This window comes from Rhododendron vialii, chromosome 9a (genome assembly GCF_030253575.1).
Source record: "Rhododendron vialii isolate Sample 1 chromosome 9a, ASM3025357v1".
Lineage (NCBI taxonomy): Eukaryota > Viridiplantae > Streptophyta > Magnoliopsida > Ericales > Ericaceae > Rhododendron > Rhododendron vialii.
In genome coordinates, this window is record NC_080565.1 from 2,082,698 (window position 1) to 2,099,428 (window position 16,731).

A 16,731-nucleotide genomic window follows, 5' to 3' on the forward strand; every position below is an offset into this window, starting at 1 on the left:
ACCCTTTTTATTACAATTGAATGAATTGATTTTAATTCTTTCTATCGATTGAGTATTTGTATTCTAGATTTTAAATACCTAGTTTTGTTATGATTTTTATTGATTAAAGTTGGAGTTCTGAGATAGATTATGCTCGTAAGATGGAACCACGCTGTTACTCTTTAAGAACAAGTCCAAGTCAATGAAAGACTGAAGTGGTGCACACGGTTTCTCTAGAAGAACATATTGCATGCCCAACCGCTACGCACACGCATAGCAAATGCCTCTGGTTAACTTCCCTATAAATATCCCTCCCCCACCATACTCCCACTCCACACAAACTGCTTTCTCTCTCGATCTCTCTCTCTCTCCAAAAATGTCTGCTACAATGCACAACCTCCTCACAATCATTCTGGCCGGAATCCTCGCCGGGGCCTTCCTACCGACGCTCATATCCGGCCAAAACTGCGGTTGTGCCGCCGATTTGTGTTGTAGCAAATACGGTTATTGCGGCACCGGTGATGCCTATTGCGGCGCAGGGTGCCAAGCTGGCCCTTGCACTGCTACACCCGGTCCTAGTACTCCCACCGATGTCTCGGTTTCCGATATCGTGACAGACGCGTTTTTCAACGGGATCATTGATCAAGCCGCGGCTAGTTGTGCCGGGAAGGGGTTCTACACGCGGTCCGTGTTTCTTCAGGCTGCTGATTCGTACCCTTCGTTTGGTCGTGAGGGCTCAATCGATGTTTCTAAGCGCGAAATAGCCGCGGCCTTTGCGCATTTCACGCATGAGACTGGAAGTAAGATTTTCTCTCTCTCCCCATAGCATGCATTATACGTAGTAATCTGGTTACTGTTAGTGTTTGAGAATAGGTATAGAAGTGCACTTAATTTATGTTTCTGATATCATTAAAGCGAATCAAAACAGAATCACATTACAACAATAAAACGTAACGTTAGAACGTAGTACAGCACAAATGTTTATGTGTTATTTGGCATCTCCTCTCTCCTGTCAAATTTGACATATTTTCTCAAATATTTTCTTTGGTTACTTAACTAGTTAACTCTCCAAAACTTAATAAATGTCCGAAACTAAGAAATTAGGAATATTAGTTGGACTGGACATTGTAGAGAGCCAAATTTTACCATTGTCATGCCAAATTTTACCATGTTCAACTGGCACATCAGCCTTCAATTAAAAATTTTGACATCACCCATATTTGAAGTTAAGATTGGAGATGCTCTACTTGTGTAGACTAATTTTGACATGTGAGAAAAAAGTAAATTCTTGATACTGCTACTCAAAAATTAGAAATAAGTAAAGAAAAGTATTAGGAGAGCCTCAGAAAGTGCACAATACTGCTACTCGCAAATTTTCAATCTATTTCTTCGCGTCTCATAGCCACAAACTTAATTGACGTTTTTTTTGTTTTGTTCCACTTGTGCAGATTTTTGCCACATAGAGGAAATAGATGGTGCATCCAAGAACTATTGCGATGAGAGCAACACTCAGTATCCTTGCGTAGCCGGGAAAGGCTATTACGGGAGAGGTCCCATCCAGCTAACAGGGAACGGCAATTACGGACCGGCGGGAAACAGCATCGGATTCGACGGGCTCAACAACCCAGACATCGTGGCCACAGATCCGCTCATTTCGTTCAAGACCGCCTTGTGGTACTGGATGGACAATGTCCACTCGATTATAGTTTCCGGACAAGGGTTTGGTAAAACGATCCAAGCCATTAACGGAGCAAGAGAGTGCAATGGCGTGAACCCAACAACGGTCAATGCTAGGGTTGGGTATTACACCGAGTATTGTAAGCAACTTGGTGTTGCGCCTGGGGATAATCTTTATTGCTAGAGCAATGATTCATATCTTTATATAGCTACATGCAACTACTATAATAAAGAAGGCTCATTAGAAGATAGTTTTGATACTTCACCAAGAGAGAGAAACATGTTGTGTTATAGACTCAAATGTATTTCTTTCATTAGGTGGTATGCTGTATTTGTCTTCTAATAAATCAAACATCAATTATACTTTGATGAATTGTGACGAAAAAATTGCAAATATGAAAGATGGATGAAAAAAGTGAATAAAATAGTAGGACAGTGGAATTTATTATTTTTTATTTTTAACGGCAAAAGAAAATTTCCATTAATCATGAAGTTGCAAAATAAAACCCTAGCCTATGCCGTCACCACCACTGCAACCGCAAACATATAGCCACCGCCTCTTCCAGAACTTTTCGCGATGGCGAAAACCGCACAACCTACCATCGCCGACATTGCGGACGCCTAATTATGTCTTTCAATGTTCCCGAATTTATTACATGCGCCATATTTAGGATATTTTTCCTTCTTGATTCTCTAATTTCTCTGCACAATAAATTGACGGCAAAACTCTCTTATTGTGAAAAATAAACTCGACCACTCCTTTTTACCCTTTGATCTTTTTGTTAAGGACCATCAACATGACCTCTAAATTTTGTGGCATGCATTTAAAGAAAGAGATGTCAATTTGTCCTTATTAAAGTCATAAAATGGTAAAATAAACTAGAGATTTGTAATCTGCTGGGTACACTCTACTAATTTAGGGGTCCGATCTGCTTTGTCCCAAGAACTCTTGTATCGATGTGCTTTTCGATCGTTGGATTGTGTGAAGTTCAACAGCCGAAAAATCCCTCAACACAAAAATACAGAGATTTTCAACACAGAGGATCCTGCCACACTAATTTACCCCTTAATAATGTAAAACAATACCAAAATATAATCGAAAGTGTTAGGGTATATGAAAATGTCCATGAATCTAAACCGTTTATTTCAATTTTATGAACGCTTTGCACCGTACTATTCCTCAAGTACTATAATTTTAAACCTATTTTTGTAAAGTGCTCGAAATTCTCCTCCTAGAGAACCTTTCAACACTTTATCTCACCATCCAATGTTTCGGAAAAAAAAGACACTTGACTTGTTGACGTTGGAATTTTCAACCAAGTTAGTTCCGAACAAGACAGTTAACCAAAAAGAAAATGTTGTCCAAACAAATGACGTACCAAACTCAAATTTGAAAACGATGTCATACATACATATATACATTTCCCAGAAACTTCAAATCGGCACACTATAAATATCAACCATTCCATTCTATACACAGGCATCTCTCTCTCCAAAATGGCATCCCTCAATTCCAAAAACGACCTTCTAATAACACTCCTCGTCGCCGGAATTCTCGCCGGGATGTTCCTATCGAAAACCCGAGTTGCTTGTGAAAAATCATCTCAATCTGGTATGCGCTGGTGCTCGATTCAATCTTGCATTTTTTCCATTCAGATTGCAGGATCCTATAATCTAAATAAACAGTGAAAGATTGAATCGAGAATTTACATATATTGGATTGAACTTACTTTTCAAGGGCCCACTCAACTTGTTTTTAAATTATTGAACGGCTCGAATGATAGAGTTCATTTTTGTAAAGTGCTCGAAATCCTCCCAAAGCAATAAATTTTTGTTACAACGGTGATACCACGTCATCAAACTGACGTGGTATCACAACCTAATAACAGAACACCACGTGTTCATATTGACCCTGCTATGTATATGTGGTGGGTAATTATTACATGGATCTGCCTAACCACCACATCACAGCTGCACGGACCCGAATTCATACATGATCGAAAATGATTGATTCGTTGCACCACATCAGCAGAATAACATGGTATCACCGTTGTATTTAAAGAATTTTCCTCCCAGAGAACCTTTCAACGCGTAACTGTAACCGTCCAAATTTTCCGGAAAAAAAAAAGACACTTGACTTGTTGACGTTTGAATTTTCAACCAAGTTTTAGTTCCGAACAAGACATCTGTCAAGAGACGTAACCAAAAAAGAAAATGTTGTCCAAACAAATGACGTACCAAACTCAAATTTTGATAAACAATTAATCAAAATATTCAGTACTAAATCAGTACGTCAAAACACAACGTATAGATAAACTATCTTCTAGTAATCATGGGAATAAGTGAGATCATGCAACTCATTACAAAAATTTGGACAAAGCTAAATTAATCATTTAACTAATGTAAAATGATAAAAGTTCAAGGTAATAGATGTAGTATTTCGCTTAAATCCAGACATTTTGACGGCCCAATTTACATTCTGTCGAAACTTCAATTTTTTTTTTATCGGCAAATTTTTTTTTATTAAAATTCGACAAAAGATACTATGTGGATACTTCATAATTTTCTAACAGTCTCAATTCTCAAAAGCGATAAAGTGCTAATCAAAGGCAAAAGATAACAAGTACAAAATAAATGAGTAATTAGATAAGGGGAGCTGCTATTCGCAGCCCTCTATTTTCTCCTGGAGCCCATTAAAAATTTGCAAGTAATTACAACATGACCCCTTAATGTAAAATGACCTACTTACACTTATACCTATACATGAAATGACCTATATGCCCTTATAACCAAAATCCCTAAATTATCCACTACCCCCTTCCCCTCAAAATCCCCCCAAAATCATCATTCACGTTTGAAAATAAAAAAAACACACATAAGAATCGGGGTTCTTCATTCTCAGCTTTGTACAAGTTCTTCTCTTCTCTCGGCTCTCTAAATCATCATTCTCTTTTTTCCTCTCTCTCAAATTTTTCAATGGAGGAGGAGCAAAAACCATATATTGTATCAATGGAAGGTTCAAGTCCTTCCATTGATCCATTTTTTGACCCACTTGTAGGATTTGATTTTGAAATTGAGTCAAATTTTATTGGCAACCATATGATGGCAGAGGAGAAGAATGATATTGTGATGGACATTGTATCTTGGAAGCCGCGTGAGGAGGTAAGTTTTTCCGTTTACAATGCCTCTGTTTTGTAGTTGTGGCGTCTGGGTTTTGTAAACCCAGTTTTTCAAGGGTTTTGTCGATATCTCTGGTTCGAACAGAATGAACAGAATAAAGTAAGTAATTTCGGTAGCTAACCACTGTAAAATATTACCATATTCGATAGCTAGTTACCGAAATTGAGATACATTTTCAGCATCTAATTACCGAAATATATGGTGCTTGTTTTTTTTTTTTGGCATTTTTGACATGTAGTTACTGAAATAGAAGGTTTTTTCAATAGCTACTTACCGAAATGTATGTATGATTTTCCTATATATTAAGTTTAGCAGTTCTTTACCGAAATTTGAACATATTTTCGACATGTATTTACCGAAATATAATCTTTTCTTCAACAGCAATTTACCGAAATGTATGCATGGTTTTTCCCTATATAGATAGTTCGGTAGTTGTTTACTGAAGCTTGAATATATTTTCGACGTGTAGTTATCGAAATATAATCTTATTTTCAATAGCTTGTATAAATTTTGTAGACATAGTTCGGTAGTTGGTTACCGAAGTTTGACATGTTTTCGACATGTAGTTACCGAAATTTTATGTATAATTTTTCTATATAGTTCGGCAGTTGATTACCGAAATTTGAACATATTTTCGACGTGTAACTACCGAAATATAATCCTATTTTCAATACCTACTTACCGAAATGTTATGTTATAATTTTCCTATTCATAGTTCGGCAGTTGGGTACCGAAGTTGGAACATATTTTCGACGTGTAGTTACCGAAATGTAATCTTATTTTCAACAGCTACTTACCGAAATATTGTGTATAATTTTCCTATGCATAGTTCGACAGTTGGTTACTGAAGTTGGAACATATTTTCGATGTGTAGTTACCGAAATGTAATCTTATTTTCAATAGCTACTTACCGAAATGTTATGTATATAATTTTCGCATGCCGAACTTTCGGCAGTTGGTTACCGATATTTGTATATATTTTTGACATGTGGTTACTGAAAATGATACTTATGTTCAACAGTTATATACCGAATTCTATGTATTTTTGACATTCACTTACCGAAACAGATTTAGAGAGGTATAAAACTTGTTTTAATGGACTTTTGAATTTTTGATACTTTCTTCAGGGTGATGCTTCAACGCACGGCAGCCATATAGGTCCAGTGACCATAGCACCGGAGTGTACGACGGAGAATGTGAGTGCACACGGCAGCCACATAGGTCCAATGGCCCTATATGATTTGACACGAGAGTTTACAACGGAGAATGTGAGTGTTTTCAAAATAGTTGGATGATGATTCAATGGTTCTTTAGATTTTGTTTCTTTACTGTTATTAAATGTTTTTGTACATGTTTGTAGGTTTTTGCATCTGAAGATATGTTGAGAGATTGGATAACATCTACCAGTAAAAAAAATGGATTTGTTATTATCATAAAGTCGGCAGAGAGAATGGCAAAGAACCGAAGGCCAAGGATGCGGTTTGCATGTGAACGGGGTGGAAAGTTTAGACCGTTTATCAACAAGGCAAAGGACAAAGGAGGTAATGTGAAGGAGAATGGCAAAGAAGCGAAGGCAAAGAAGATAGCACGAGTCACAGGAACTAAGAAATGCGAATGCCCGTTTCAACTGAGATGTGTTAAGGGGTTGGAAGGTTGGACTGTCACTGTCTACAACGGCAATCACAATTATCCTCCTGCGAAACAGCTTGAAGGGCACGCTTATCCCGCGAGGTTGTCTTTGGAGCAGTCGAATATGTTGGTGGATATGTGTGTTTCGTCATTGTCTACACTGCGAGAGATCCTAAGTCTAATAAAGGGCAAGGATGAATTCAATGTAAGTTCAATTAAAACCATCTACAACGCACGCTACAAGCATGGGTTTAAGGACCGAGCGGGGAGATCTCAAATGCAATATTTATTGGCTAAGTTACAAGAATATGGGTACATCGAGTTTAATCAGAAAGATGACAATGACTGTGTGAAGGACTTATTTTGGTCACATCCTACTTCTGGTGACATGTTGCGTGCTTTCCCTCGGGTTTTGCTGATGGATTGCACATACAAGACCAACAGATACAGGTTTCCTTTGCTCCAGATTGTTGGCATTACATCCACCGAGAGGACTTTCTCGGCTGCCTTTGCATTCATTGATGGGGAGAAAGAGGAAAACTATACGTGGGCATTGGAGAAATTGAAGAGTATAATGGATCCCGCTGCACTTCCCAGTGTTATTGTGACAGACAGGGAGTTAGCTCTAGTGAATGCCATTACAAGAGTGTTCCCAACAGCCAGCCATCTTCTTTGTCGATGGCATATTGGGCAAAATGTATATGCCAAATGTAGAAAGATGTTTGATGAGACGGCTTGGGCTCTGTTTAAGCATGCTTGGGATTCACTGGTGTACTCACCAACTATATCGTTATACGAGCAAACACTTTGTACAATGAAGCGGGAGTTTGTGCTATATCCAGATGCGCTTCTGTACGTTGAGACAAATTGGTTGGGACCGTATAGGCAGAAATTTGTATCAGCTTGGACGAACAATGTAATGCACTTTGGCAACCTGACAAGCAATAGTAAATGGCTAGCACCATATGCATGTTTCACGGTGTCCATATGTTTTCACAATTAGATATTGATATTTCGATGCCTAAAACTTTCCTTTACCATTTCCTCAGGGTTGAGTCTGAGCATGCGAAGCTGAAATCCCACATTGCGAATTGCCAAGCCAACTTCTCGGCAGCCTGGGCTAAAATGCACGACTTGGTTAAATTACAAATTACGGATATAAAGGGTAGCTTTGAGAAAAGTTTGAATTGTTGGCAGCACCAGTTTAGAATTCCTATCTTTGACCATTTAAGGGGAGCTACTTCACAAACTGCCATGGGTTTGATGTTGCCGGAGATTAAGAAAATTGATGACATGGTCGTGGAGGACAAGGTTGACTGTGGCTGTCCTATTCGCCGAATCCATGGTTTACCTTGTGCTCACGAGATTGCTCCATTCAAGAATCGGGGTGAACCCATACCGTTGTCGTTGATTAATGATCATTGGAAGATGCTTTCGTTTGAGAAACATGAAGATGATGGGGCAATTTTGAAAGTAATGAATGCCGATTGGAATATCTTTATGGCCAAAATGGTTGGCCAAAACCCTATGACCCATATGCATTGGATGAAGACTTTGAAACCCATTTTGAATCCATCAACCATATCCCTGTCTTCACCCCAACAGAAGGTCCAGACCCGCGGTCGAAAGTCTGGTTTGGTCAATAAGTCAATGCGTAGGAACCCGTCTGAGTTTGAGTATGTTGAGGCATCCTTGGAAACTCCTAAGTCGGTGAAGGAAAAAACCTTCAAGGCTAAGGCAACTGTGAAAAAAAGGCCCAAGGCGAATGCCAAGGCGGTCGTGGAAACTCCCGACAAGACCACAAAAAAAAAAACCTTCAATGCAGTGGATGATAATAGCCCCAAGGGAAAGGCCGTTGTGAGAACCCCCAAGGCGGCAAAGGAGTTACCGAGGCGGAAAAAGCCAAAACTTCTTGGAACCCCTTTTGTAGGATTGTACCTTAATAACTTTCCGAAACCAATTCGGCCGCACGTAAAATCTATTACGGATGTGACAAGTGATGGAAATTGTGGATACCGAGCGGTAGCTTATTTTATGCACCAATTCGAGCACAATTGGAAGACATGCCGAAATGATTTGCTTTTGGAGGTGAATAACCATTATGACCTTTACGAAAAGATGACTGGTATCGGAGGTGCTAACAAGTTGCGTTATAGATTGTCATTCTTTCAAGACGGAACTGCACACGAAGACAGGTGGATGATTTTTTCTGACATGGGTCACGTTGTAGCTTCTACTTATAATGTGGTGGTTGTCTTCCTATCCCAACTTCAATGCCTTACTTTCCTTCCACTCCATTCTCGTCCTCCATCATCAAACAAAATAAGGGTTCTTGGAATTGGACTCGTGAACGGAGATCACTTCGTACAGGTACATACCATATAGTTTTCTTTCTCATATATTCAACATTACTACAAATTGCCTTCATGTGCATATTTTCAAAGTATTTTTACTTTGATAGGTTGATCTAAAAGCAGGCTCCCCCGTGCCACCTATTGCCAACAATTGGTTCAAATTTCGATGGGAGGAGGCCAATGAATGGGAGACACTTTTTTCTGCCCAAATAGAAGCATTTAAAGCCATAATAGGAAGTGATGTAGCAACCGCTGAGTCGATTGACGTAGATTAGTTTTGTTTTATATGTATGGTTATCATGTTGACGCTTTATATTACAATGTTGTTGACTAAGCACATCCATGGAGTTTGGTTTCGCTCTTAGTGCCATTAATTTTATTATGGGGTTGATGTGATCAAATTGACTGAGCACAGGTTCATTTTAGCATCTGCATTGCAAAGTAATTGTAATGTTGTTGTTGTAGCTGCGTACCGATATTTTTGTATTTTTTCAGCATTTACAATCCGAAATTTGTATAATATTTCAGCACTTGGATACCAAATCATTGGTACTATTTCATCATGCGCCTGCTGAAATATGTTTTTTTTTTAACAAAAAGTTAGGTGGACTATCTGAGGCTGTCATGTTCCACGAAATGTGATTAATGGAGTTGAATCTGAATCTTTTTTTTTCAAATATGAGTACCACAATCTACACAGAGGGTGACTATTCGCAACCCCGTAATTTCTCCCTTATCACTACAGTTCGGTAAATAGCTGTTGAAAACAAGTTTATATTTCGGTAACTACATGTCGAAACAATTCAACATTCGGTAAACAACTGCCGAACAAACATATTCGGTACATAACTGTTGAACAAAATATTATATTTCGGTAATTGTATGCTGAAAATGTATATAAATTTCGGTAACTAGCTGTTAAATATATTTGAAAATTTTTATTGGGCTAAAGGAGAAAATACGGGGCTGCGAATAGTCACCCCCTTTACAGAAAATACAAGACAACATTTGAGTGTTTATCCAACATTTAGAATGTTTCAGAAGATTATAAGACTCGTTTTTCCACACTTTGAGCACCACAAGTTATACAAAACAAGTATAAAATAACATTCAAAATGTCAAACGATACTGTTTTAGGATGGAGCGGGTTGGGGTGGCTCGGCCTCCTACACAACAACAGGGCAGAACTACCTAGTATTGCAAGACCCGAAGAGGGTACGTCAAGGAAAGTGAAGGTAGCTCCACACACCTTCACAGCAACAGGAGCATCGACGTGACTACAACTCCGACGACGTGGAGAGGCTAGGTGACGTGCCTTCCACTCAACAAGAAAACGAAATGTGGTCGTTGTAGTACGTCCGCGCACTGACCGATGTTCCCAAAACCTCTTATTCGGACAAGGGAACGAATGGTCAGAACGTTAAATATTCCCAATACCTCATATTCGGATGGACACGGCTTCATTACCTAGCTTGGAAAAAGCATGACAATGCACAAGTCATCGAAATAACTTCACTAAAAGGAGCTGTTGGCTAGGGGATGTACATATGTTAATTGAAACTCCGGCCATAGGGTTTACAAATTTTGTATACTTAATAAATTTTGTATGAAATAGTTGGAAATATAGAGGGAGGTATGAGTCTGAAACTCGAAGGCTAAGTCAGCTCCCAATTTATAAGCGCATGCATTGGGGCTTTCAGATGAAGATAATGGACTGTATGGAGGAAATTTCAACTTCAAAACAAATAAACTGATTTGACAAGGCACTGCACGTATATTTACGAAAGATTCTTTCCCTGAGGAGGACCATGTGGGTGGGGGCATTATACAGAAGTTTGCTTGCCGAAATTATTGGGGAAAAAGATTCTGCCCTTTTCAACATTTGCTTGCTGAAATAATTATAAAATTTCGGTTCCTTATTACTGAAAAGTGTTATTGATTTCGGTTGCAGGTTTGATTTCAGCATTTGCTTTCCGAAATTAGTATAATTTTTCAGTAGTTTCGTACCAAATTTTGTGTAAAGTTTCAGCATTTAGAACCTGAAATTGTTATAGTAAATATTTCCGCACATGGATATTGAATAATTTGTACGATTTACAGAACATATATGCTTTTTTAGATTCTCTCCCTGAGGAGGAGCATGTGGGTGTGGGGGCCCAAGACAGAATTTTGAATTCGGCTGGGGGAGTAGATAATGAGGTGTATGGAGAAAATTGCAACTTCAAACAAATAAAGTGATTTGACAAGTCACTGCACTCCATATTTACTAACATTCTCTTCCTGCGGAGGACCAAGTGGACGAGGCCCAGAATATTGGAAGTTTGTTTTTGTGAAAGACACTTTCATAGTAGTTCAAAAAAAATCATGAACAAGTCGGACCTAAAACGGAAAGGTAAAGGCATTGCATAATGACAGCAACAGAAACAAAAACCTGTACAAACCCCTCGTTAAACTTGTTATGAGAGAGAGCAGAATAAGCTTGACCAAATGTTCGTTCCCCAGAAGCCCAACATGTCTAAGTAGCAAATGTCTTACACAATTGAAAATACTAATAAGAACTGTTCATCCGTAAACCCAACATCTAACCTCGCCCCCTAACACCCCGCCTCCTTTACGTAACAAATGTCGGCTGTAAAATGGCTTCTACGTCCTGCAGTACCTGTCGCAACTCAACAGCTCCAAGCCCGGTATCGCCCAAAGCCCTGTGTACCACATCCAACATAACCCGAACCTGCTCCTCACGACCCTGCCTAACACACCCTCCACCAGGTGCCAGATCACGTCCCACCCTCGGGTGCGAGAACACCCTCAACCACGGAATGTAGTCATCAGTACACGCCCAAGGAATCCCAGGTGGTGTAGGCTCTCTCTTATCCTCAGGAACCAAGTGGTAGTCAGGGCTAGACCAAAAACCTTCAGTCCATTCGTAAACAACGTTGTAGGTGTGCTGGCCTCGCGATGCACGCTGAGGTGCTATAGGGTCTGCGGGTATTCGCTGTAATATATCAAACTGCCTCAAGACTCTGTCGGGGAGGTATGGCTCCACATAGGACATGGCACGAATGAGACCAGTGTAGAAAGCAATCTCAGAGACATTTTGCATGCGGTCTTTGTACGGATCAAATATCACCTGTTTGTCAAACAAAACAAATGACCTGAAGGACACCCCGGGCCCGACCTCGGGCTCGAACTCCACGTGGTGGACGCATAATGACCTGCATATCATAACAATAATACAAATTTACAAGTCTAAAAAGGCAACAAAAAGTAAGAATGCCTATAAGACCATGCACTATCAGTAAGCTAGGGCTTATGGCAAGACAAAATGAAGACTCCATATTAGTACTCTATAGCTTTTCAACCGTTGTCGGAAAAACGTACTCAGACTTCCTCCAATTCATACAAGCGATGCAAATAGAGACAACCAATGTCCAAAGCAAACTCAATAACATTTTCAAACTCATTTGGCTCACTGCAACAAAGTGTTCATTGCTCTCCCTCCTATATGTTCATTGTTTGGTTGACAAATCGAGTCTGACAAGTTTTGTACCAAGTGTTCTGCAAAATATATTCCAAAACAGAGAAGGAACAAGAAGAATAGCAAATTACCAAGACAACTTATGATGAAGGCCATACCTTAGCTTTTGATTTCGTCTGGTAATAACTCCTAGTACTATTTTGTTGAGTATGAGGATGCTGTTTGAAATATAATGAGTACGTCTTTCGGAAAAACTAATATCAGTACCCTACATGAGTACGTCTTTCAAAAAGACTAATATCAATACCCTTACTAATATTTTGTCGAGGGACACAAGCTATTGGCGAAATTGTTTAAAACCTAAATATATCTTTGGGAAAGACCAAAACCAGTTCTGAGGGCCACAAGTTAACTGGTTTTAGTAACTTTTCAACCTCTACAGTATAAGTCACTGGATCCAAAACTATGAGGGATCCACCATTGTTTTGGAAATGAACCAACAACTTAGACGATTTCAAATCAATGAGGGGTGTTTTCTGGAAAAAAAAAAGAAGATAAAATAAATAAATAGATTACTTAGAGGAAGACTTAAAGGAAGTAGGCTTCACCAAGCTCATTTTTCAGATTATTCTCAATTTTCAGATTATTCAAAGAGCCCTGGCTCAAACTTTTGTCAGCTAGCAACTACACTCCACATATCCAAGACTCGCTATCAACATTTCAAATATTCAGCATTTCATCGACACAAGCTAAAGCAATCCCATTCGTGCACAACAATGTAATAAGAAGACAAAATCTTAGGAATCCACCTACGAGCAGAGAAGCTCCAACAGGAGCTTCAAATCCTACATGGAGGTATGGACACTTTTGACAAGTACCACAGCTCAAATTCAGCTGCCTCTCATGAAGCCAAATCCACTTGCATTGACATGAGTTTTAGGGCTGTCATTTTTTGCGCCAAGAGAGGCGCATGCCAAATGTGAACCAATACAGGATAAAAAAAAAAAAAAAAACCCTAGCATCTCACAGCTTACAGATCTCAACATTCACTGTTTTTGGCTACCAATTTCGGGATCTAGTTACCAACATTTCTGAATAAATACGGGATCTAATTACCAAAATCGCTACAAAAATACGGGATCTAATTACCAAATTCTACACAAATACATGTATGTAAATGGGTGGGCGGGCTAGGGTGGCGGTGGTGAACAACACACAGAGAGAGAGAGAGAGAGAGAGAGAGAGAGAAACAGAGTGAGAGAAGAACAGAGAGAGAGAAGAACAGAGAGAGAACAGCACCTGCGCTGGTGGTGTGGCGGTGGTGCGGCGGCAGGAGTGGCGGTATTGCAGTGGTGGCTATGGAGGTGGAGGTGGTGGGAGATGGAAATGGAGTGGCGTGGGAGACGTAAATGGTGGGCTGGAGGATTTGGCTGGGTGTTAGGGTTTCTATTTGGATGGGTGGGGGAGTTCAAGTGTAATTTTTTAGAGGGAAGGGTATAATAGGAAGATCAGGTAAATTTAATGGGCTACATGGAGAAAGTTTTCTTTTTTAAAATATTGGAAATGGGCTACATGGAGTAACGAACTACGGAAGAAAATACCGGGCTCCGAATAGCAGCCCCCTTAGATAAGCCTGTTGTTGACTTTATCCAATTATGTAGTAATTGCATAAGCCACCCACGTTTTTTGTTTTGTTTCCTGGAGCTTGGGATCAACTCGGAGGAAACAATCTACTGCTTTGCACAATGTTCAACTGGAAGAATCAAATGTTGCTGTGACTGTTGGTGGTTTTTTTTTTTCTTTTTGGGTGTGTGTGTCAATCGGGATGTATTCATTTATTGATCATCAGGCGGAAAATCCAAAGAAGCCTCCAACAAAACCCAAATAAGGAAAATCTCCCGCCCAGGTCAGTGAAGAATAAAGAGATCGATAGAGTGAGTCACATTGTTACCGTAAAAGTTATTAAGATAGATAGACCGTACATGTAGTCAAGACAACTCATGTCAAAGCTAGATGAGATCTGCTTTGGCTTGTATGTACCTTGGTTTATTAATGGGATAAGTTTTTCGTCCAAAAAAAAAAAAAAAGTGTAGCTAGCCGACATGATTTGAACATAACTTGACCACTTGACTTATAATATAACTTGTGAAAATACGTTCTGTATTGAAAGTAATAAAACTGCATATATATATATATATATATATATATATATATATATATATAACATCTAAAAGAAAGAGATGTCAATTTGTCCTTATTAAAGTCATAAAATGATAAAATAAACTAGAAATTTGTAATTTGCTGGGGTACACTCTACTAATTTAGGGGTCCAATCTTTTTTGTCCCGAAAACTCTTGTATCGATGTGCTTTTCGATTGTTGGATTGTGTAAAATTCATCGGCCAAAAAATCCTTCGACACAGAAATACCGAGATTTTCAGCACAGAAGATCCTGCCACACTAATTTACCCCTAATAATGTAAAACAATACCAAAGTATAATCGAAAGTATTAGGATACATGAAAATGTCCATAAATCTATACCAATGATTCCAATTTTATGAACGCTTTCATATATCGTACTATTCCTCAAGTATAATTTTAAAGCTATTTTTTGTAAAGTGCTCGATTTTCTCCTCTCGGCTGAGAACCTTTCAACGCGGTATCACCATGCAATGTTTCGGGAAAAAAAAAAAAAAAGACACTTGACTTGTTGACGTTTGAATTTTCAACCAAGTTAGTTCCGAACATGACAAGAGTCAAGACAGTTACCAAATAGAAAATGTTGTATTGTTGTCCAAACAAATGACGTACCTAACTCAAATTTGAAAACAATGTCCTACATACATATACACATTTCCCAGAAACTTCAAATCTGCAAGCTATAAATATCAACCATTCCATTCTATACACAGGCATCTCTCTCTCCAAAATGGCATCCCTCAATCCCAAAAACAACCTTCTAACACTCCTCGTTGCCGGAATTCTCGCCGGGATGTTCCTGTCGAGAACCGCGGTGGCTCAGAACTGCGGCTGCGATTCAACTAATTGTTGCAGCCAATTCGGCTATTGTGGCACTAGCAGCGACCACTGTGGGACCGGATGCCAATCGGGACCCTGTTTGAACTCGAACGGGGTCTCTGTTTCCGATATCGTGACTCAATCCTTTTTCGATGGGATCGTCAATCAGGCTCCCGCGGGTTGCGTGGGGAAGAGCTTTTTCACCCGGGCGGCTTTTCTGAACTCCCTCAGTTTGTTTTCGGCATTCGGGACTATCGGGACGACAGACGATTCTAAGCGGGAAATCGCGGCTTTCTTTGCACATGCTACCCATGAGACTGGATGTAAGATTCTCCAATTTCTCTCTCTCTCTCTCTCTCTCTCTCTCTCTCTCTCTCTCTCTCTCTCTCTCTCTCTCTCTCTCTCTCTCTCTCTCTCTCTCTGGATGAGTTATCTGTATAAATTGTTTGTTCATTGTTAACTTACAAAGTAAAATTCTTATGTTTTGCGCAGTCTTTTGCAATATCGAAGAGAACGGCGGAGCCAGTGCTAACGACGCCTATTGCGACGCAACATATACAGACTACCCATGTGCTGCAAACAAGAAATACTACGGCCGAGGACCGCTTCAGCTGTCGTGGAACTACAACTACGGTCCGGCCGGATCTTTCATCGGCTTCGACGGGCTTAGTAATCCCGAAACCGTGGCAACAGATGCGGACGTCTCCTTTAAGGCCGCCATGTGGTTTTGGATGAAGAACGTTCATCCGATCGTGACTTCTGGACAAGGTTTCGGCGCAACAATTCAAGCCATTAACAGCATCGAATGTGGTGGAAAGGAACCTGCCAAGGTCGCCGCTCGTGTCCAGTACTACACGGACTACTGCAACCAACTTGGCGTCGCGCCTGGCGACAATCTTAGTTGCTAGGACAGTTAAAGACCTGGTGCACGAGACGCCCACCACTGCAGAGAAACTATGCAACATACTTATTTAATCATTTCGCCTTGTTATACTATCCCCATTGGGAATAAAAGAGCTAAGTTTCTGATTACATGAAACGGTCATGGCTTACGAGTCTTGTGACTTGAATTGAAGGAATAAGTAGTCTGAACTCAAATGTATTGTTCCATTCCATGGTATCAACTCTAAATAAATAAATTTTGACAGTTCTATGAATAATTAAATAGATTTCTTTTTCTTTGATCACAAATTCCAATTATGCTTGCATTTTAGGAGATGAAGAGAACTATCACAGAACAGAGTATCATAAAGTTGGTTCAATTAATATACTTTTCCAGACTTTTGAAGATATAATGGCTCGATTGGTTGGTGAATAATGTTTTGGGATAGAGAACGGGATAAATCATAAATAATGGATATGCTATAAGGGGGATTTAATTAAGAATGAGGGATTTTTACAAAAAGAGTTTGTTT

General features: G+C 39.5%; 1 pseudogene; it reads left to right on the forward strand.

Annotated features, from left to right (window-relative positions):
- The first annotated feature begins 311 nt into the window (after positions 1 to 311).
- Positions 312 to 16,481, forward strand: LOC131301912 (chitinase 4-like; annotated as a pseudogene).
- The last annotated feature ends 250 nt before the right edge of the window (positions 16,482 to 16,731 follow it).